The sequence below is a fragment of the Thamnophis sirtalis genome, unplaced genomic scaffold (genome assembly GCF_051295495.1).
Source record: "Thamnophis sirtalis isolate CommonGarterSnake01/CBP01778 unplaced genomic scaffold, rThaSir2_p1.2 scaffold_2, whole genome shotgun sequence".
In the NCBI taxonomy this organism is placed as follows: domain Eukaryota; kingdom Metazoa; phylum Chordata; class Lepidosauria; order Squamata; family Natricidae; genus Thamnophis; species Thamnophis sirtalis.
In genome coordinates this window covers 137,192,416-137,214,676 of record NW_028261382.1, presented here as the reverse complement: position 1 = coordinate 137,214,676, position 22,261 = coordinate 137,192,416, and the positions used below count along the sequence as shown (strand labels likewise).

Sequence of the window (22,261 nt, the reverse complement as noted above, 5' to 3'; positions counted from 1 at the left end):
TGACCAGGGAATAAAGGACTTTGAGCTTCATGGAGATTCAGACAGTGAGGAGGTTGGAGACAAACATGGGCCAGTCATGGAGTCTGGGGAAGGCTCTGACAAGTGCTCTGTGTCAGAGACAGAGATGGGGCCAGGGCTGTCCAACGGTTATCAGCTGCCTTCAGAGTCTCTGGTGGCTGCAGCAGCAGCAGCAGCAAAAGCGGCAGCTGGAGCACAAACCCGGGCAGCCGCTCTGGCTCTCCCTTCCCCGAGTATGTTCCGTTGCTGCTGGTGCCACTTTTGGTGAATCTGGCTGGGCTCCTGCCATTGCTGCTGCTGCTGTTGCCACCGCCAGAGCCACCACCACCAGAGAGCTTGCCATTCCGAGCCACACTCATGAGTACCGACACTATGTCCGACATCTATGTTGGACATAGCGCCAGAGTGGCCAAAAGCCTCTTTCTTGACAGCGGGCAAAGAAAAAGGCTTTTGGCCTCTCTGGCGTTGTGTCCGCCATAGACGCGAGACGTGGGGACTAGGTTGGGCAGGGGGTGGGAGGGCTGGCTGGCTGGGGCAGCCGGCGAAGAAAGAGGAGATGAGGAGGAGGAGGAGGAAAGGGGAGGGGAGCAGGATGGGGCTCCCGGTAGGGGGAGAGGAGAAAGAGAAGGGGGGCACAGCAGGCAAAAGAAAGAAAGTGCCAGCCCACCAGCAGAGGTGGTTAAGACCCGCTTCTGCTGGTGGGCTGCCCCTCTCTTCTCAAACAAGGCTGCCCCTCTCTTCTCAAACAAATTGTCTCTCAAATTGAGAGAGAGTTTGTTTGAATGAAGTGAAGAAACAAACACACACACACACAAATTACTTACAATAAAAGTTACTTATAAATTACATTAATTTTGAACTCCTCCCCCTCCCTCCGACCCACATACCTTTTCCAGCTGTGTCACAGAGGATTTCAACTCTCCTCTTGTCTGCCATGATGAAAATGTAAAAAATGTAAAAAGAAAAAGGCAAAAACTGCTGCTGCCAGAGTCCCCAATGGATGACTCTGCTTAACTGTTTAAAAAAAGCCTCTTAAAAAAGTGCCCTCTATAGGAGGAGGTGAGAGAATCATGTGCCTCCTTTGCATAAGGAATTTTTCGTCTTTTAACCTTTGCCTAACTCTGCTCAAGTGATCATAAAGATAGACTATAGGAGGCACGTGGTTCTCTTGCCTCCTCCTGCAGTTAACCACTAAGCAGAGTCATCCACTGTGACTCTGGCAGCAACTACCTCAGCCTTTTTCCTTTTATTTTTTTTCTTTTCATGATGACAGTGGAGAGGCCCTGCCTCCCCTGCCTCCTCTGACTGCACGTCCCTGGGTGCAACGGAGCTGGGCATCTATCACATGCACGCATGCAGAACGCGTATGTATACTTACTGCTCACAACACTCTGCGATGCTCCAGCTGCTCAGTGGAGCATCGCACAGGTGTTATATGCTCCATGCGCCTAAGCCCCAATCGGCTCAAATACATGTAAGGACGGAGGGCAGGCGGGTGGGCCCTCCGGAGCACCATACGGGAACGGTTCCTGGTGCTCCCAGCAGTGACGTGCGGTGAGGGTTACCGTTGGTGAGGCAAGAGCGCAGCAGCGGCGAGAAGCCACATCCCTGCCGCTGTGTCTGACAGGCGTCTCACATTTATGGTGGACATAAACGTGAGACGCCTGTTGGACACAGCGGCGAGGGTGTTGCTTCTTGCCGCTGCCATGCTCTGACGCCTTGCCCCCCTGCCTCTTTCGATGAACAATCCTGCTGCCCGACCTGCTCCCTGCCTGGCCAGCCAGCCGGCACAAGGACTCACTGCCTTCCTCCTCCTCCTCCTCCTCCTCCTCCTCCTCCTCCTCCTCCTCCTCCTCCTCCCCGCTCGGTGCTGGGCTGGCTGCAGGCTGGGGCAGCAGGAATGTAGGCGCTTGGCGGCTCCCGCGATGCAAAGTGCCCACTGGGGCACTTTGCATTGCGGGAGCCGCCAAGACCCAGATCTGCAGCAAAGGCCTTCTCCGGGTGCCGTCAGCGGGACAATGCCGGCTGGCGATGCCTAGGAGTAGGGCCTTCTCTGTTGCCGCTCCGGCCCTGTGGAATGAGCTGTCCCCTGAGATCTGGGCCCTACCCACTCTCATGGCCTTTCGCAAAGCCATTAAAACCTGGCTTTTCCAGCAGGCTTGGGGCTGCTTAAATTCTTTAAAATTCTTTCCTTTCCCTCAGGAGACTGGTGAGACCCTGCCTCCCCTGCCTCTAGTGACTGCACGTCCCTGGCTCCCATCAGGCACCGGTACGCCCATACTGGGGCGTACTGGTTGTATTCCACCACTGATCCGTACAATTGCACATGTAGAACCTTTATTCTGTGAGCTGAACTGCTGCTGGTTGGCTTCTGGATGTAATTCAAAGTTCTGGTTTTGACCTTTAAGCTCTACAGTACATGACATTAGATTAGGTTATCTGAAAGACTGCCTCTTCCCAATTACATCTACTTGTCCCATTCAGTTGAGCAAGTGTGGGATATGTTGCAAGTTCAATCTATCAGAGAGTTGCCTTTTCTGCTGTGACCCCACCTCTGGAGCATCATTTCCTCTGAGGTGAGGTTGGCTGCCATCTGCTCTGGTTTTCTATCAACCTTGGGCATCCCACGCTGAGCCTACAAGTTGGTGTCAAGTTACTGTTATTCTCCATATTCTTGATTTTTAATACCTTTTATTTAAGTTTCTGTGTTCTATGTTTTCATTGTTAATATGCTTGTTTATGAGATTTGTGGATATATAAATCTATTAAATAAAAATATATAATATAAAGCAACATTTAATAGGATAGAAAATGCAATAATACTTTCTAAAAAATAATTGAAGCATACAATTACACTGCCTTTCAAAATTCATATTTTGTTTGGTGTGAATTGAATTAAAGTGAAGGAAACCAGGCTGTCAAAGAGCACCGTGACACCAGCCAGAGCATAGAGAAACTCAAAAGAAATAGTACAAGATTGGAAGTTGTAGAAAGACCTGGCCATTAGAATTGTCAAGAGTCAGACTCGGTACTGAATAGATAACATCATCATGAATTGAATTGAATTGCTACATTCAATCAGTATGGTGTAGTAAAATGTTAGCTGCCACGGTCCAATTTCTTGAATCTTCCCAGATCAACCATCTGAAACAAATTATCAGTACAGTTACTGATATTAATGAAATTGTTCCCAGTTTTAAAAATGCTCGTTTAGTTCAGAATCATTCAAAATCTAATCAAACGCCAACTCATATTGCTCTTTTATTTGAATTATAATTTGTCTACCAAATGTCATAGTGCACTGGATGCTAATTGTATGAAATTACTGAGGGAGACAGAATTTAAAGTATTTGCCGGTTTTCATTCATTTTCTTTTCAGGTTTTGATTTGAATTTGATTGATTCAAAATGGATGGCAATTTGAAAGATTATGAAATGTTCTTTTGGGGAAGAAGTTACGGGATGTATTTTGAACCCTTTTGTCAACTCTGGGAGAACAATAGGGAATGTTTGCACATAGAGTAAATTTTTGCAGGGGAAAATCTCATTATAATGTATTCATAACATGAAATAATTTGTGAATTTAGTTTGTTGATTTACAATCAACCTGTAAAGTTCTTATTGCTAAGTTTTGAGATGAGGTAACTAGCTTTTCTCAGTTAACCAATATTCTTTGGATCCTGAATCCTTTACTTTCTCATGCTAATTCAAATAATTAAGATTCCAAATGTACTATACAAAGGTGAAAAGAGATCCTACAGCATGGGTGTCAAACTCATGGTGTCATGTGATGTATCATGATATTTTTCCCCTTCATGTGTGATGCATCTGGCCTGTGGGCCGCCAGTTTGACACCCCTGGCCTACAGGATTGGCAATGTTTAACAACAAACTTCAAGATAATTGAATCTCTGGACTGCTGCTTGGCCATTTTAGAGCCTATCGAATACACATACTGCCTTCTTCTCCAAAATTTTACTTCTTTTACTATTGCCTTCTCTATTGGTGCTCTTTTTCTTTTCTGTTGATGACCAGTGCTGCCTTCAGCCCAATGAGTAGGCACAGAAAATGTTCCTTCTCCCTCTCTCTTGCTCTGATTTTTTTATTTGCTGGACTTTCTTTTTGCAACAAAATAAATGAGCAACCAGTTGCAAAACTTTGTCTTGGAACAGTTGCAGAGGTTGGGAAGGATGATGGTAAAGGCCCCATGGTGCCTTGACTGGAAGGAAGGAAATCTTTGGAATTGGAAGGCAGAATATAGTTGACGTTCTCACAGCAGAAAATAACCTGCCTGACACAGTCCCAGAGAAACTCTCCAAAAGTATCTTCTTCTGGATCAATAGCTGAGCCAATAACTGCCTCTGATACCTAAACTGTTCCCAAGCTACACATAAATCCTGCAATAGAAAGATTTGGGGGGAGGGGAGATCAATCTGATCAATATTACCCAGCATGCAGAAAGGACCTTGAACTTATCACATTATAAGTTTACTAATGGTAATCTTTCATATCTGATTATTTTATGGTAGGTCAACTCATCCATTTAAGTACATAAACCTTATTCTGTACTGATTATTTTAGATAGGGTGGATGCATGTATCTTTCCCCCTATTTCATGCTAAGAAGACAAGCTTAGATCACAAGAACCCCAATCCATTCAACCTCATAATATCCCTGTATGGTAGGTCAGCAATATCCTCTTTGTGTAACAGACTCAAGCTGAGGCTGATTATTCACGAGCTGCCTGGAGTTCAAGGGGTAAGGAAGGAATTAATGAGCCAAATCCCCTAAGCTGAAGTTCCAAATTCTATAAGTACTGGCTCTTAAAATAGCTTAAGCGTGACAGAAAGGGAGCTTCAGCGTCAGAACTATCTGCCTATGACTTTGCATGACCTGATTCAAATGGCCAGCTAATATATCTAGAAATGTGCATGTGATATAATATACTTGACACCCAAAATCCTACTTACCATAGAAATCTGAATTTACTATCTAGGTTATATGCAGCATCATTCATGCTGTGATAGCCATACATTTCCCCATAAACTGCTTTTTCCCCACATCATACTGTGATGTTTATTTCTGGATAAATGTATATAAAATTTATAAACCAGTAAGGTACAGTGTCAACAATGGCATATTCATTTACAAGAAGTAGATAATTTTAGATTATAGACAATGTATGTATTGGTCCCAGTTTGGTCTTTGGTGATACAGAATTTCGAATTTGTTGAATTTCGAAACTGTCAGTATAACCTGATTTGAGCAGACTTCCTTTTTTAAAAAGAGAAAGGAGTGAGCAAAACAAGACTTGCCATTGGGCATTCATACTTAATACAATGATGTATTGTATTGTGATGCAGTTTGCATGAGAGAGGCATTTTTTTCTTCACTTGATACTTCCTTTACCCATACTGACTGGAAATTCTCCAAACTCCAATTCCAATTCATTTGAAGGATACCAAATTAAAGAACAGGGAAAGAAAGACATTTTTCCACCTGTTAGGCCTAGATCAATGTTTCTCAGCCTCAGCAACTTTAAGATAAGTAGATTTAAACCAGAATTCCCCAACCAGCGTGGGTTTAATTTCACACATCTTAAAATTGCTGAGGTTGAGAAACACTGGTATAGGGAACTATCTCAACTGGCCAACCTTTTTAATTTAAGTTAATTTTAATTAGTATAGCTTCTTTTCTTCATGGAAACACATGCCACTTTTATGTACTATAAGATGCAAGATGAGAAAATATGAAAACAGCAATATAAGAAAGACTTGCCTTTCCCCAAATAACTGCCCAGTAACTGCATTGGTACTACAAAAAACTCATAAAATTCTCATTTGAGAATTAAGGTATTTGCAAACCCATGATACATAGAATATCCTGAATTAGGGTAATACTGGTAAAGAATGCAATTTGAACCCTGGGGAATAAGGTTTACAATACTATTGCCTCCCATTTTATTTTAGTCATACAATGCTCCTCCAAATATCTATATATCTTTCTTTGCTTTCTATAATTTTGGATGCTCAATCTGTGTATATTATTTGGGAGGTGAAGATAAGCATCAGTCCAAATCAACAAAAAGGGAGCTGCTTTTTTTAAAAAAAACAAAAACAAAAAAATATCTGGTTTCTTCCTATATTTTGAAGGATTCATTATGATTGATTGCATAGTCAGCCAGATGTTTAAATCAGAGTCGGCATTTTTATCCACCTATGGAGCCCTTCCCAAGGTTCTGGGATAGGCAGATGTTCATGCTTAATGGTATTAAAGGTATTGTCTCAGCATGTAAGCTGTTTGAAGCAAACCTGCCTTTTGCAATTGATTGATGGGGATTTTGTCAATGCCGAGGGTGTTCAAATGATGCTCCAGATGTTTTGGGATTGCACCCAATTATTATTATTAGTTGCTACTCAAAAAGGTAATTGTGAGGCTTTCGTTCACATGTACCTTCCTCCTATTTTCCTTTAAGATAGTACAAAAGAAATAGCTTTTTCCCTCTGCCTTTCTTTCTTTCCTCCACCTCCACTCCAGCTTTGGAAAAGCCCAACTAATTTGAAGGTTACAATGCTTGATATATAGAGCAGCGGTTGTTTCAGGTGCATATGTCAAAAGATCAGGTGTGACTGGTGGGAGGAGAACTAGCTACAGCTGCAATTCAGAGAGACCAGATGGCTTGCAAGGAATGAAGTAAGAAACCCAGGGAACTCTAATGATTAGAAGCTCTGAAGGAGTCTTGGGATGCTGGCAAGCTAGGCATCCTGGGAAGTATTGTAATTAGCATCTATGAGGCAATTGTAGGACATTCTTCCATGTAATGCCTTATTCTATAGATGGGTACCAGAACAGCGGAATATGCCTGAGCAGCATGAGTTTAAAACCAAAAGAAAATAACAGTTTCTCCGCCTAAAGTGCATTTGTTAAATCTGTGCTGATTAAAGTTAAATCAAAAAAACCCTACCGTGTTTTGTACATTCCATCTGTTCCATGTGGTCTTATAGTCCAAACAGCATTTTGTTATTTCCGAACTACAGGATGGTGTGGAAAGAACAGGTGAAAATGCAAACCAGATTCTCTGTTGGGATGGCATCTTTGCCAAAAAATGTCTAGGCATTTGACCTAGGATTGGGATGCCGGCTTTCAAACTTTAGAGAAAGAGGGCCTGAGCCTAGCATGAGTTTATGGAAAGAAGGAAATTATGATGTAACTTCATGCAGAGAAAACAAAATATAAATGAATCTATAACCACTCTCAAGGTGATTGGGAGTTGCTTCTTTCTAATTTTCTTTTTTCACTTTTTTCCATTATTTTTTTATTATCTTTATTTTCTTTTATGGTTTTTTTCTTTATTGGGTTCTTCAATTAAAAATTATGAAAATAGCATAATGATGCTACATCTTGTGTACTGAATGGTAAGAGACAAAGGGATTAGTAAATGACAGAATGTCAGTGATGAAATTGTTATTGATAAATGAGAGTTCACTGGCTGCACAGAACAATTCATCTAATCCAGTGTTTCACAACCTTGGCGACTTTAAGTCGTGTGGAGCTGGCTCGGGAATTCTGGGAGTTGAAGTCCACAGGACTTAAAGTCGTCAAGATTGAGAAACACTGATCTAATCATTCTTGCTATCTGAAACTAGATAGAATAACTATCACCACGATGGAAAGTATTTTCTGATTTTAGGCTTGTTTACAGGACAATTAAAAATCTCGTAAGGCTGAGTGACCTACTGGGAAACTATTAGACACTAAGTAGTTGTTTTGTTGTTCTCTGGTTTGTTTCAAAGTGGAAATATTTAAAGCTTTTCAATGGAGCTAATTTGAGATTTTCTCCCCATTATAACACCAACATATTAGAAAAAATGTTTCTCCTGCTTATGATAACAGCACTAAAATTACTAATGCTGAAAATATATTCTAGTAATTTTAGTGCTGTCATTCCTTGAAAAGTGCAGAAGAATCCATGTTTATAAATAACCATCACTTGGTATCTCAACATCTATTCCTGGGTATCCTGGTATTGAATTTTCCTGCTGTTCTGAATGGGCCTTACAAAGAACCACATTTTCTAATTTTATGATCCATATTTTCTATCATTATATTCTAGAACTATGCAAAGCAATTGAGTTAATACTAGACAATCCATGCTCTAACTGGCTCATCATTTCAGAGAGATTTCCTAACCTAAACAGAGGTAAGGACCACAGAACGACCACAGATGGGCAAAAAAGCAAAAGGAGCAGGAGCAACTTTGTACTTTCTGCCAGCTTCCCCATTGGGTTTCCTTGTGGGAAGCTTAAAAGCTGACAGGCAGCATCTGAATTCCCCCTCCCCCTTTCTTCCCTTCTCTTCCCAATAGGCAAGTAAGTGGCTACTGCTTTATGGGGAAGAAATGTATTGCTAGACTGGCTGGAAAACTGTCACAGAATATTGAAGATGAAGCTTATATTACTGTAGCAGCAGCAGCAGCACAGCAGTAGCCAGTAGCACTGAAGCAGTCACAGCATTCCTCGGAAGTCATAGGTTAAAGTTAACCCATTTGAAATTTCTTGATTCAAAATTGTCCTGATACATTGTTTTGATCTATTAAAGTTCATGACAAACAATGAGAGTTTTAGTAATATATGAATAGATTACAGGGAGTTCTTTCCAACCTCTTTTTACAAGAAAAGGTAGTTGTTTTAGGCCTAACATGCAGGGATCCATTCATCAATAAATTCAGAAATTATTTAGATTAACATATTTCATTCTATGCAAGAAAGCTGGTCAAAATATAGCCATAAGAGTTATTCCAATATTTTGTATTTCTTCACATTCTGCTCTTTATTGGGATTATTTATTATTGAGTTATTTATAAAAAAAGATCTGTGACTTGTCTGCTTGTGCAATATATTCTGACCTATTTGACTTTTGGACTGATATCCTGGACTTCACTTGTGCCCGTTGGACTTGGTTACCCAGTGACCCTTGCCGTGCTGATCTTGAAATCTGGACCTAAGCAATGCGGGTGTTTTATGAGGATCTCTTTGAGGGATTTGAATAAACACCTATAGACCAGAGGTGGTATTCAGCAGGTTCTGACCAGTTCTGGAGAAGCAGTAGCGGAAATTTTGAGTAGTTCGGAGAACCTTTAAATACCACCTCTGACTGGCCCCGCTCCCATCTATTCTCTGCCTCCCGAGTCCCAGCTGATCAGGAGGAAATGGGGATTTTGAAGGAATCTTCCTCTGGAGTGGGGAGGGAATGGAGATTTTACAGTATCCTTCCCCTGCCATGCCCCAAGCCACGCCCACCAAGCCATGCCATGCTCACAAAGCCACGCCCACAGAACTGGTAGTAAAAAAATTGAATCCCACCATTCATCTAGACTTTTACTGTACATGTGTGTGGGTGGGAGAAGAGCTCCTGCTCTATGTTTGAAACACCTGCTGGAAAATAATGTACACTTTATTTTAGCGTACAGACTTGTGAGCACTTGTTACCATGTGATGCGTTCTTAGGTCAGCTGGTTTTCCACATGTCATTTCAGGGCTTGCTACTCATGAGCTCAGCATGCTCCACAATCAGCATATGTCATTGCAGAAGAAAGCTTGCACGCACTGAGATTTTGTTTGCTTGGCGTTTTTTGATGGCAGACATGAAGCCTTGTGACTGTACTTAAATTTGCTAGGTGACATCAGTTGAATTCTTTTTGTTTTTGGTTAGCTTTAGGATCTATTTACAGGCCATTTTGTTTTCAAATAAGTATTCACAATATGTGCCCCCTCTCCTCCAAACACAGATGGCTGGCTCACTTTCCCAAAGAGCAGGAACTTGCCAGAACTAGGCTCCATAAAGGTTAATTGGGTGTCTTTGCCCAGAAGAAATGCAAAAAAAGCAAGCACAATTTGCCTCTTTATTTTAGTGCAGAGGAAGTTTGGTGTTTGTCTTGTAACAAGGTCAATACAATTTAGCATTCAGGAACATTATCTTGTAAATGAATCCTGGAAATTCAGGAGCAGATTGACTTTTTAAGGGAATTTTAAATTATTAGAAATTCTTAGATTTTTGAATACCATCAAATTTATCATTCAGGATGTTTTTTAAAAAAAAATAAGTGCCTATAAGCAAAGGAAGGAAATGGGTTGACTCCTGTTTATCCTTACATGAAATATGTTTTATTTTAGATGCTTACTCCTTATTTTTTTTAATAGGAATATGGATGTTCCTTCATTTTCATATAGCTGATAGAATAGCACTGCAGCATGCCTAGTTTTTGAACTCTGACCTGGCAACATCTCAAAGGAAAGAAAAGGAAGCAAGTTCATCGAGGTGTCCAGCTGAGCTTTTTAAAGGGAGAAAGGAGTTAAATACAATACTCTTTAAGAACATCTTTCCTCTTCTGCAAAATATCTAGGCAACCACACAACTGCACTGGGAAAATGGTACCTTAAAAAATCCCCTGTACAGTGTGTGATACCCCACATTCATTCTTTTCTTCCATCTCCTTTAAACCTTCTCTGTCTTGGCTTCAGGAAAGATCATGGACCCAGTTGAAGATGCCCAACCTAAATTAAATCATGACACCACCCATCATTTTGCATAGTATGCAACTGAACTAATAATATTTAAACAGACTTTTAAGTAGGTTGTAATTTGACCATATGTACATTAACCAGAAACTTCTAATTCCGGAGATAGTTTCCAGTTCTTCCAGTTCTCTACCATGTTGCCCCAAAATAAGACAGGGTCTTATTTTCCTTTGACCCCTGAAATAAGCTCTTGGCCTTATTTTTGGGGAGGTCTTATTATTTTTGAGGTGCAAGAGGCAGTGAGCATGGTCACCTCATGGCTGCTGCTGTGCTGAAAAATTTTCAGGGGAGTGATTATTTTAGCGCATGTACTCAAAAGCCCAATTGGGATTATTATCTGGGGAGGTCTTATTTTCTGGGAAACAGTGTAGTTGTGAAAATCCTTTAAAGAATGAGCAATCTTGAAAGTGCTTAAAGTGTATATGTATGTTAAAAGTTTTTATTGTGTATTAGTACATGTTCCACACATCATTGGAAATGTATAAAGCCCTTTATTTATTTATAATAGTTCTATTCTACTTTGTAGTAAAAATGATTCAAAGCAATTAACAAGCTAAGTAAACCTAGAATGAAAAATATTTACACTAATTAAAATGAAATACTAATTGCTTCTTAGAAGAGTGAAGACCAATTAGAATATCTACTAAAATGTCTTCACATTTCACTTATTTTAATAATTTGAAAGTTATACAATGTAATTAGGAATTTTTAAAACATCCAGATAAAAACAATTTTAAAACAGATGAAAATAAATTCAATAAAACCTTTAAAAATATTTCAGCTGCTATTGAATTATCTAAAAACAAGAAACCATTAACTGCCAGTCATAAAAATGCAGCAATACGGTTTTAACCAAAGTTGTTGACTCAAAATTGTACTATGATGCCACAACTACGTCTTCATTTTCACTGATAGAGTGTGCTTATGCAAGTACACATATTGTCCTTTTTACCTTAATGAAATAACTACCTAAAACAAATTTATGTGAGCTGAACTGTCAGTAGCTTTCTTTATACCATTACTATGACCCTGCTTTGGGATTGTAATGTCCGTTACTTGTATTGCTTTTATAAATGTGACCATTGAAAAACAGTTAACTATTAGTTCCATTGCTGAAGTTTCATAACCCAATTTTAGCAACATCATGTAGGAGAATGACCTTTCCAGTTGCCTGGATTTGGTTTATGCATATGCTTCTATAACATCTTAATCTGTATATGTGGATTAACATTTTTGGAGAAACACAAGTAATTTTAAAAACCCCATTTGATCCTCTAGTAGAAACAGGATAGATTTTACTTTAATTTAGGAATAAATCTGAAATATTTGTAATTCTAAATAAGGGAGAATTCTATATACGGTTCTGTTTTCAGCAACAACAAATAATTCTGTTCATTACATGATTCTGTGAGGTGCGTTTTATTTAGCAGTCCTTTCCATATTTAATTGAAAAAATGATTACATTATTATCATATGCCGCATATAGAAAAAATACCTATTACCACATCAGACTGAAGATAATCTAAACCTTTCCCTGAATATCTTTACTAAGATTCTGGAAAGGAAGGGAGGGAAGAAATTACAATTTCTACCAAGTAATTACACACATAAACACACAAGTCAAAACATTGTTCTTTTCCAAAATGTGAATAAACAATAGATTAGAACTTTGATTGCAAATAGTCTTGCGCAATTAAAGTGCCCAGATTAAAAGTCAAGGGTCAGCATTTTCATGGCATGTCTTGTAGCGTCAAACTCCCCTCCCCGAACTGGCCAGATATGAAACATTGAGTACCCTTTTCCTTGGGTGCATCTGGCCATGGCATAGACTGAAAATTGAGGAAGCCAATAAAGCTTTACTGCCAAAGAAATTGTGCATTCAAGACAGCAGAGAAAATGTCCTCTACTAGGAACTATTTGCCCTCCTGCCGCAGAGCCTATAAAGAAAGCTGCTAACAAAAAGGTTATTCAGAAGGTTGCTTGAATAAACCCAAAGGTAACAAGTATCCACTGAGCAGATGTCGTGAGACTGAACTGCACTTTGGAGAACAGCCGAGATATTTTAAAGTAACGCTTTCTCATTAACCTAAGCACAATGCTAAAAGTCCTTTAAAATAAAACTTTCCAGATGCCACCTGCATCTGAGATGCTAATAAGATGGTTGCCAGTAAGCCCACTAATACTGGAAATGCTCTTAAGAAAGAGCTAGGACTGATTGTACTGACACAAACAAATTAAAAAAAACACCCTAATTTATGTATTTCTGCAGCTGTATCAATAGGCAGTGCATATAAGCAGGATCTGAACCAATTCACAGCTGACTCCCTCCATCTTTGCAGATTTGGACATTTAACCATAATTAAGATTTATTGTTTGCAACTTGCAGTTTGGAACATGGATATGGATACTTTTTTGTTTACTGTTAGAAGAAATCCTTAAAACTGCCGTAAGTATGTAATTTTGCAAAACAGTGGGTTATTGGTATTCTTCTATTTGTTGTTGTTACTTGTGAAGTTGTGTCCGACCCATTGTGACCCCATGGACAACATCCCTCCAGGCTTTCCTGTCCTCTACCATCCTCTGGAGTCCATTTAAGCTCACACCAACTACTTTGGTGACTCCATCCAGTTACTTCATTCTGTCGTCCCCTTCTTCTTTTGTCCTCAATCTTCCCAGCATTAGGCTCTTCTCCAGTGAGTCCTTTCTTCTCATTAGGTGGCCAAAGTATTTGATTTTCATCTTCAGGATCTGGCCTTCTAAAGAGCATTCAGGGTTGATCTCCTCTAGGACTGACCGGTTTGATTGCCTTGCAGTCCAAGGGACTTGCAGGAGTCTTCTCCAGCGCTATAGTTCAAAGGCCTTAATTCTTGGGCGCTCAGCCTTTCTTATGGTCCTACCTTTACAGGCATACATTGCAACTGGAAAAACCATAGCCATATCAATTTGTGTATATGTAAACTATATGTAGTTTAGTGCCTGAAGCAAAATATGCTGTTTCAATTAGCTATTTGGATTACTGAAGTTCAGAAGGGTAGAGGATGGGCCAGAGCATATGTAACATTTGAATAAAGCAGAATGACCTTAGAACTAAGTTCCTCATATTCAAAAAAGACAAAAAAAATCTCTCTACACTGGGGAGGTGCTGTGGTTTAAAAGATGCGTATCAGGTTGAATTTCTGACATTGTTACTTCAAACTTATCAGATATCAGGTGATGGAAAGAACTAGCTGCAACTGTGAAGACCTCACAATATACAATATGGCCTAGGCAAAATAATCAAATTGCTACACAGCAGCTTCTTATCCAGTGTATGAATGATGCTACCTCTGACCATTTCCTAAAATTTTAGCAGAAAATTCCATACATTATTGCCTCTTTACATTTTACATAATATGTACATCAGTGAGAATCTGCCATGCCCTGATTTCCACCCCAACATCATTTTATATTTGAGAGCATAGCAGTAATATGTACACCTTGGCTATGTTGGTTGAGAATGATACAGCCAGTCCAAAGATCCAGAGGATCGAAGTGGAAAAATCTGGACTAAGAACAGATAGTCCTTTGAACTGGATTAATCATTTTCAGATAATGTTCCTTGGTCTAAATATTAAGTGGCATTTTATTCTTCCATTCAGCTTGTATAAGATATCTTTTTGCTAGTAGTCTTATCCTTATCCCACAACTGATTGAATGAAATATGAATAAAAATGGTAGCAGCAGGTTGTGGATGATCCCAGGAGATTTTCTATCTCTTCTAAGTGTGCATCAGTTACAATATGTAATTTTATCTCCTCATCTAATTGGATATCAGGCCAGCACATGCCCTTCCTTTCCCTGATCCTTACAACAATCTTATGTGACGGATTCATCTGAGAATTCAAGATTATGCAGTGATTTCATGGCTGACTGTAGATATTAACTTAGATCTCTCTGGGAGATCTATCCAGACCATTTTTTTTAAAAAAAAGTGGGAGTGAAATATTGTGAATTGTAATTTCTCAAAAGTATTATTTCCTTATTTTTGTTTTTCTCATTTATTCACAGGGTTTTTCAGATTTCTTTCCATCTTCTTCTGGGACTTCTTTTGAGTTTATGTTACAGGAAAGGTGATGGCGTAGAGGCATCTCCTATATCTATATAGGAGGTATAGGTATCTCCTATACCTCTTCAGCTCAGTTTTTGTTGACAGCAATGGCTGGTGCCCCCCTCCCGCCCCGATTTCCTAGCCATACCATAACAAATTCTAACGATTTACTACATTGATTTTACAGTCAATAACATTGAAATGGCACTACATAACCTAAAGCCATCCCTATCTATTGGCCCTGGTGGATTATATGCCTACTTCTTGAAAAATCTTGCCACTGCCCTAGCCGAATCTCTATACACAATCTATGAGGTATCTTTCAGAACCAGCTCCTTGCCCAACTTGTGGTCATTAGCCACAGTCATACCTATTTTTAAAAAGGGAGACCCTAGTCTAGTAGAAAATTACAGACCAATCTCACTGTGTTGCATCATCTGTAAAGTTATGGAATCAATTATAATCAATCCATCAACCTCCACTTAGAAACACACACAGTTTGGTTTCAGAAAAAATTTGTCCTGTATCTGCAACTCCTACACTGCAGAAATATTTGGACCACACAACACGACCAGGTAAAGTAATAGACTTCTTTTACATAGACTTCTACAAAGCCTTTGATTCAGTGGTGCATGACAAGCTACTGTTGAAACTAAGTTCTTACGGCATCTCCAGATCCCTGCACAAGTGGATAGCTGCGTTCCTGTCAAATAGGCAGTAGTCAAAAGGGAGGGCCCTATCAAATCCGGCACCAGTTAACAGTGGTATCCCCGAAGGCAGCGTTTTAGGAACCACACTCTTTCTGCTTTACATCAATGACCTATGCGATCATATTAAAAGGAGCTATGTCCTCTTCGCCAATGACGTAAAATAACTTAACACCACTGACAATGCTGCTGCCCTACAAAGCAACCTTGACTATGTGTCAGAATGGTCACGCAATTGGGAACTTCAAATTTGAACTAATAAATGCTCTGTCCTACATATTGGTAATAAAAATCAGAATGCCAAATACAAGTTGGGTGGAAACGATCTCGTACATGACTCTCACTTTGTCAAGGACCTAGGAGTACTCATCTCAAATGATCTAAGCCCCAGAGCTTACTGTAACAACATTGCCAAAAAGGCATTAAGAGTTGTTAACCTAATTTTGTGAAGCTTCCTCTCCAGTAACATTGTATTGCTAACTAGGGCATACAAAACATTTGCCAGACTAATTCTTGAATACAGCTTGTCTGCCTCGAACCCACACTGTATATTGGACATTAACATGATTGAGCAGGTTCAGAGGTATTTCATGAGAAGAGAACTCCACTCCTCTACTCACAATAGAATAGCTTATGCCACCAGGCTTGAAATTTTGGGCTTGGAAAACAGTACATAAAATTGTCTGTTACAATGTCTTGCCTGTCAATGACTTTTTCAGTTTCAACCACAATAACACATGGGCATACAATAAATACAAACTCAAGGTAAACCTCTTCAAATTTGATTGCAGAAAATACGACTTCAGCAACAGAGTGGTCAACCCCTGGAATGTTCTACCCGACTCCACCGTTACAGCCTCAAACCCTCACAGCTTCAATCTCAAACTGTCTACCGTGGACCTTCCCCCATTCTTAAGAGGACCATAAAGGGGACGTGCATAACCGCACCAGTGTGCCTACCTTTTCTGTCTTACTGTCCCCATTTATCTGTATTTACTTCCTTTGTTCTTGTTTATGTTCATACCTATTCTTGTTATCTTGTATATGCTTGACAAATAAATAAATAAATAAATAAATAAATAAATAAATAAATAAATAAATAAATAAATCTCCATAACTCTGAAGCTTCGTTCACTGCATACTTTTCATAATTGAAGAAGCTCAAAGGGAGAAGTTTCCTCATCATATCTCCCTTTGAAATTTGACTGAAACATCCTTAGTGTGGAAGGTTGCTGATTTCTCTTCTCATTTGAAATAAAATTCAGAAGCAAATCTTCTGTTGATTGGCAACCAGTAGAAAAACTGCAGGATGTTTTCCCCTGAATCATACTGCATAGCAGCTGGTTATAACTTGGTGGAAGAATATTCACATATAAATTATTTCATACCAATTCCACTTCAATCCAGTGTCAAAGTTTTTCCATGATATGAAACTCAATTTAATTTTCATTTATTTCATCAAATCATAGTTGACTTGTATGTATTAGGTATGGAGCATAGATTCCTTGGTATTTGAAGTAAGTTTGAAACTGCTGCAAGCTTAAAATATACTTGGTGTTTTATTGGATTTTTTTGACAATTTCTTCACACAATTTCAATTTAGCTTCACACATACAAAATTTGACTAGACATGCTTCTTTAGGATTCATTTTTAAAACCAATCACACAATTCTTTTAATGTTTGGAAGTAGTGATAACTATATGTTCATCCTAGAAACTGGGATTTCAGTTCAGGCTACATAAAACTTGCTTTTTATGTCCCTCAGCTCATTACTTCTTCTCCATCAATATCTGAGGTTTAGATTGCAAATTTCATGGGAGAGAAACTTCTCCATTTACTTACCCACCCATCCATCTATTGATGTATTTTACTTATTCAGGTATGTATAGCATAAGATTCAGGAAACAATGGAACTGTGTAATTTATAATATTATTTCTCCATCCTTCCCTTTGACTTGTGCTTTTTAAGTTATGTTATTAGATTCCAATCTATGTAAATATTTTCATCTCTTTTGTGTTGATAGTTGGATAGATTCCTTAGTTGGTTGACTTCATTGTACACGGAAGAACTCGGATCTTGGAAGGTAATCATGCATATAGAGAAGACTGCCATTTTGTGATACTTTGCATATGTTCATATTTCTTGAGCAAAGTAGGTCACTATACTTCAGAAATCAACACTATTGTGCTCTGTGTATTACAGCTAGGGGTTCTCTACCAACACTACTTTAATTTTAGAAGACACACTATAGTTTTTTGAAGATATGCTGATAAGCCTGTTGATAATTAAACTTTTTTTTTCTTTTTTTGTCAGATATATACTTATATAGCAGTTGAAACTAGTGTCCCTCACTCATTTGTGACAAGCAACAATCAGGTAAAGAATCAATGTATGGTCCCATTTATGATTCAAAGCACGAATAGCCATTTTTACCTCTGCTTATACTCTACCCAGCTTTTCAACCAAGCTTTGTGATCATTGTGTCAGGCAAATGTTTAAAGACCAAAAGAGTACTGTATATACTCGAGTATAAGCCTAGTTTTTCAGCCCACTTTTTGGGCTGAAAAAAGCCGCCTCGGCTTATACTCGAGTCAGTGAAAAATTTGCCCGAAATGGAGGAGAAAAAGGGGCGGGGCCATGCCGCTGGGTGACACTCGTGAATGGCCCAGTGCCCCTGTGAGTTTCCCCTCCCTCTGTGTCAGTTTGCCGCGCAGCGCGCACCGCACCATCCCCCCTCCTCACGTTCTAATGTAATGCAGGGCTGTCTTATGATTCCCCTTCCTCCCCCTCCTGCCGCTCTGCAACGATGTCCCACCTCCTCCTTGTTATGGCAAGCAGCCACATAGCGATGTCCCACCTCCTCTGGTACAGTGATCCAATGATAGGAATCACTGTGCCGTGTGTCATAGGAGGCGGGACATCGCTCCCGCGGCTGCACAGGACATCATCATCACAGCGGGACATCAGCATCATGAGGTGAGTGAAGTATTTCATTGAATACACCACTAGTTTACTGTTTTTCTTTGAAATAAATATTCAAAAACATTATTGGTATCTATTTTTATTTTTGAAATTTACCGGTAGCTGCTGCATTTCCCACCCTAGGCTTATACTCGAGTCAATAACTTTTCCAGTTTTTTGTGGTAAAATTAGGTGCCTCGGCTTATATTCGGGTCGGCCTATACTCGAGTATATACGGTAACCTTAAGGTGAGTTGGGCAGCAAACAAAAATAAATAAATAAACAAGTAAAAAACAGTTTTGATTTTTCAGAAACAGACTTGTAACCTATAGCAAAGCTTTGGTACATGTTTGGTAAATTTTGGTACAATTTTCGGATATCGCGAGGCTAATCTACAAGACCAAGAAATGTACAATGTTTATCTGCCTCTGGACAACCTCCACTTATCTTTTCTTGGTCCATTTTAAAGTAGTGTTTTTCAACTTCTGCCAGCACAGATGTGCTGTCTGGCTCACCATCTGCACCTCATTTCACTGTAGGCCAATGCCTCCACTGCAATTAGCTACTGTGAGCTATGGCAGGAATTCCCCTTCCCTTCCAGTGACTGCTCACTGCTGTTCCACATTCATTTTGTCCTGGCTGCTGGATTACTAGAAAGGGTTAACCCTTTTTAAAAGGTGTTTTGTTCCAAATGCATTTGCAATACATTTGTAGCATGACAAATATCCCCAAATGTGTAACTGAAAAGGGGAACTTTTATATAAAACTGTATACAACTTAGGTTACCTCTGGTTCAAAATCAATGTCCAAAACAAAGGATTTTATCAGATTTTCCCAGGCTTAGCCTCCAACGAAAAGGCTCAATGGTAGAGATTCAAGGACACAATTCTGAAAGGATACTTTTATTTCAGATAGTAAGTATGCCTTTAATGACGAAGAAAACTAAATAGTGAAAATTCTACAATTCAAGCCCTATGTGTAGCTGTTCCTAGTTTCAAACCCTATGTTTTGTTCTCCAATGCTTAGATTATAATGGACTGAGAACCATCTTTTTTTTCCATTAGAAAAAATGATTGACACCTGTGCATTGTTATTTTACCAGGAAAATCTTTGGTTGTTACTTGGCCAACTCAAAGCCTCACAAAGGTACTTAATCCTTTCCCTCTCCATATTATTATAACTATCAAACATTTTCAGATTGGACCATTTACGTGACTCAACTTACCTAGTAAGAAAAATGTTCTCTAAGAACCTCCAGGTCAAAGCCTGGATCTTAACCCTTACTCATTAGAGAAAACAATATGTGGGAGCTTTAAAAGAAATAGCTCTGCAATGTTAGCTACTTGCCATTATCACTGTTTTTCTTTTTCCAGGCTTCTGCCAAACCTCCTCCTTTAGCAATCAGTCTATGCGCCAAGCCCTTTTCTTTCTTTAACGCTTTAGGTGGAAGAGTAGGCAGTGCAGACATAGAGGGGGAAATCTCCAATGTTTGGTTACATTCATCATTCTTGCTTCCCTTGATTTGCAATCTGTTAGGCACTGGGGAGGGGTGTGTGTCTTCTGACAATGTGTGGTATCTTCCTGTGGGTGTTATTCAAGTGGAACTCTGAGAATTCCAAAGTTCTGAAAGAGTCTCCAAAATGCAAGGCGAGCAGGTCATAAGGAGGTGGTGGAAAAAGAAAATAAAAAGACAGTGACAAGTTAGAACAGAAGGTGAATCAATGGCTGGAAGGGACCCTGGTGCAGCTCCATCTGGAGAGAGGTTTGATGTGTGTGGAAAGCATTATTTCTGCAAAGCACTGAACCCTTTTTCAGCTTAGAGATAGGGATCTTAGTCCACTGCCAAATATAAGCCTTCCTGATGGCACATTGTGGGGGGGGGGAGTCAGAGAATAAATACACTAGTGCCACAATGTAGGGGGGAAGGCAGCCAATCCTTTTGCTTTAAGACCTATCAGGCATCTGGCCTAGTCCCAGGAGGCGGTCTACAACTTCAGATTGCATTAGCTGAGACTCCTATTTCATATCACTGGATGCTCCAATTTGATGACAATTTAATTGGTTGAATATGAAAGGAGATCTAGAAGTCTCCCTGATTGATTGTTCTTAACAGTTCAGTTTCGCAGAACGGAACCGTTGTACTCTGCCTGCTCATCTTTTTTTTTTAAGTTCAGCATTCTCGATATGTAAATGTAACAAATTTTTGATAATAACTTTCTGGTTTTGTGGGTAAATTAAAAACAGCTCAGATCTGCCTGCAGCTTCCTCATAATTTTTTTGCCCCTTGAAAAATAACTCATGCAGATCTGTTTATTGAGTCCCAGTTTCCTTGACAGTGTTTTGTGGTTTGGATCTGCCCAAATGTCAGTATCTTTATAATAAAACCTTATGCATGACTGCAAAGTTCAGTGGGGCTTGTTTCCAGGTAACTGGAAATAAAATTTCATCCCTATATAATCAATATGGCATGTCTGTGGTTTGGAATATACAGGTTTCTAAGAAGTAACCAAAATGTTTAGTTTCTCTCCTGAGTTTTATTTTTAGAGCATTCAATATAATGAATTTTTATGTAGTGGATGTTTAAGATTCTGCTCTATAAATTACAATGAATAACAGCCAGGTAGGGAGCTTTCAGGTGTTACTCTAATCCTATATGCCAGCATGCAGACAATTACTACTTTTGTTGGGATTTACAGTTATTAGGATGGTCTTTATATAAAGTGACTAGATTTTAAAATTGGTAAAGCGGGACACCATTGGCGGGTGGGGCGGGGCGGGGCGGGGGGGATTGCTCTTGATTAAAATTTTTGCCGCCTGGCGCTGAGGTGAAGCCGCCAAAGCTCCTGCCCATGGCAGCAGTGGTGCTTCCTCCCCCTCTGCTCGGAGCACCTGAGCTGGGCACCGCGTTACCACGGCCCTGCCCCCTCCTCCTCCGTCATGCTTTTGAGGAGCCATCGGGCCTTTTTTCCTGCTCCCACCCCTCCGCCGCCTTCCTACTGGCTCCCATGGCCTCAAGGCTCCTCAAAAGCACGGTGGGAGCTTTGCTGGCTTCACCTCAGCCGCAGTGCCGGGCAGCAAATCTGGCGGTGCTGTTAGAGGAGGAGGATGCAGCAGCAGTTAGTCCGGTAATGGCGGGGGCTTACCGTCAGTCCAGTCGCCCCGTGCTCATCACAACAAATCACTGCGGCTGCGCGGGAGTTAAAAAGTGCTGCGCGGTGTTTTCTTGCCTTGGGAACAGTGGTCCCACAGGGGAGTCTCCGGCTGCTGTGCTCGCTTCGCCCGCCGGCCCCCGAAGTGCACGAGGGATGCTTTGGGGAAAGGTTCTGCTTCCAGACCCCGCCGAGGGCCACACACACACAGGTGGCTCTTTTCGGAGAGGGCGAGAGGCGGAGGCTTTCCCATGGCTTGTCCGGGTGGAAGTGGGGCTGGAAAGGCGAGCCGCTCCCCCGCCCATCCGCCCACTCACTCGCTACACCCCGCCCATGCGAGCGGCAGCGGATGGGCAGGGGAATGAATGAGCGGCTCACTCGCTCCCCGCCCATCCGCCCGCTCACTCGCTACACCCAGCCCATGCACACGGCAGCGGATGGGCGGGGGAACGAATGAGCGGCTCACTCGTTCTCCACCCATCCGCTCGCTCACTTGCTACACCCAGCCCATGCGAGTGGTAGCGGATGGGCAGGGGAGCGAGCGAGAAGGCGCCAAAATTAAAGCGGGATATTTTGAGAATGCCCCGGGACGTGGGAAAAATTATGAAAAGGCGTGGCTGTCCCGCCAAATGCGGGACGTCTGGTCACCCTATCTTTATAGCATAATAATTTTACCACAGGCATCAGGCCTGTTGTCCATCTATTACAGATCGGAGGTGGTATTCAGCCGGTTCTCTCCTGTTCGGGCTAATCAAGTTGTGG

General features: G+C 40.6%; 1 long non-coding RNA gene across 1 annotated transcript; it reads left to right on the top strand.

Moving 5' to 3' along the window:
• Positions 1 to 12,870: 12,870 nt before the first annotated feature.
• Positions 12,871 to 16,426, top strand: LOC148049186 (uncharacterized). The gene is made up of 3 exons (XR_015695389.1): positions 12,871 to 13,039; positions 14,641 to 15,255; positions 16,179 to 16,426. It is a non-coding gene; the product is annotated as an uncharacterized LOC148049186 (long non-coding RNA).
• The last annotated feature ends 5,835 nt before the right edge of the window (positions 16,427 to 22,261 follow it).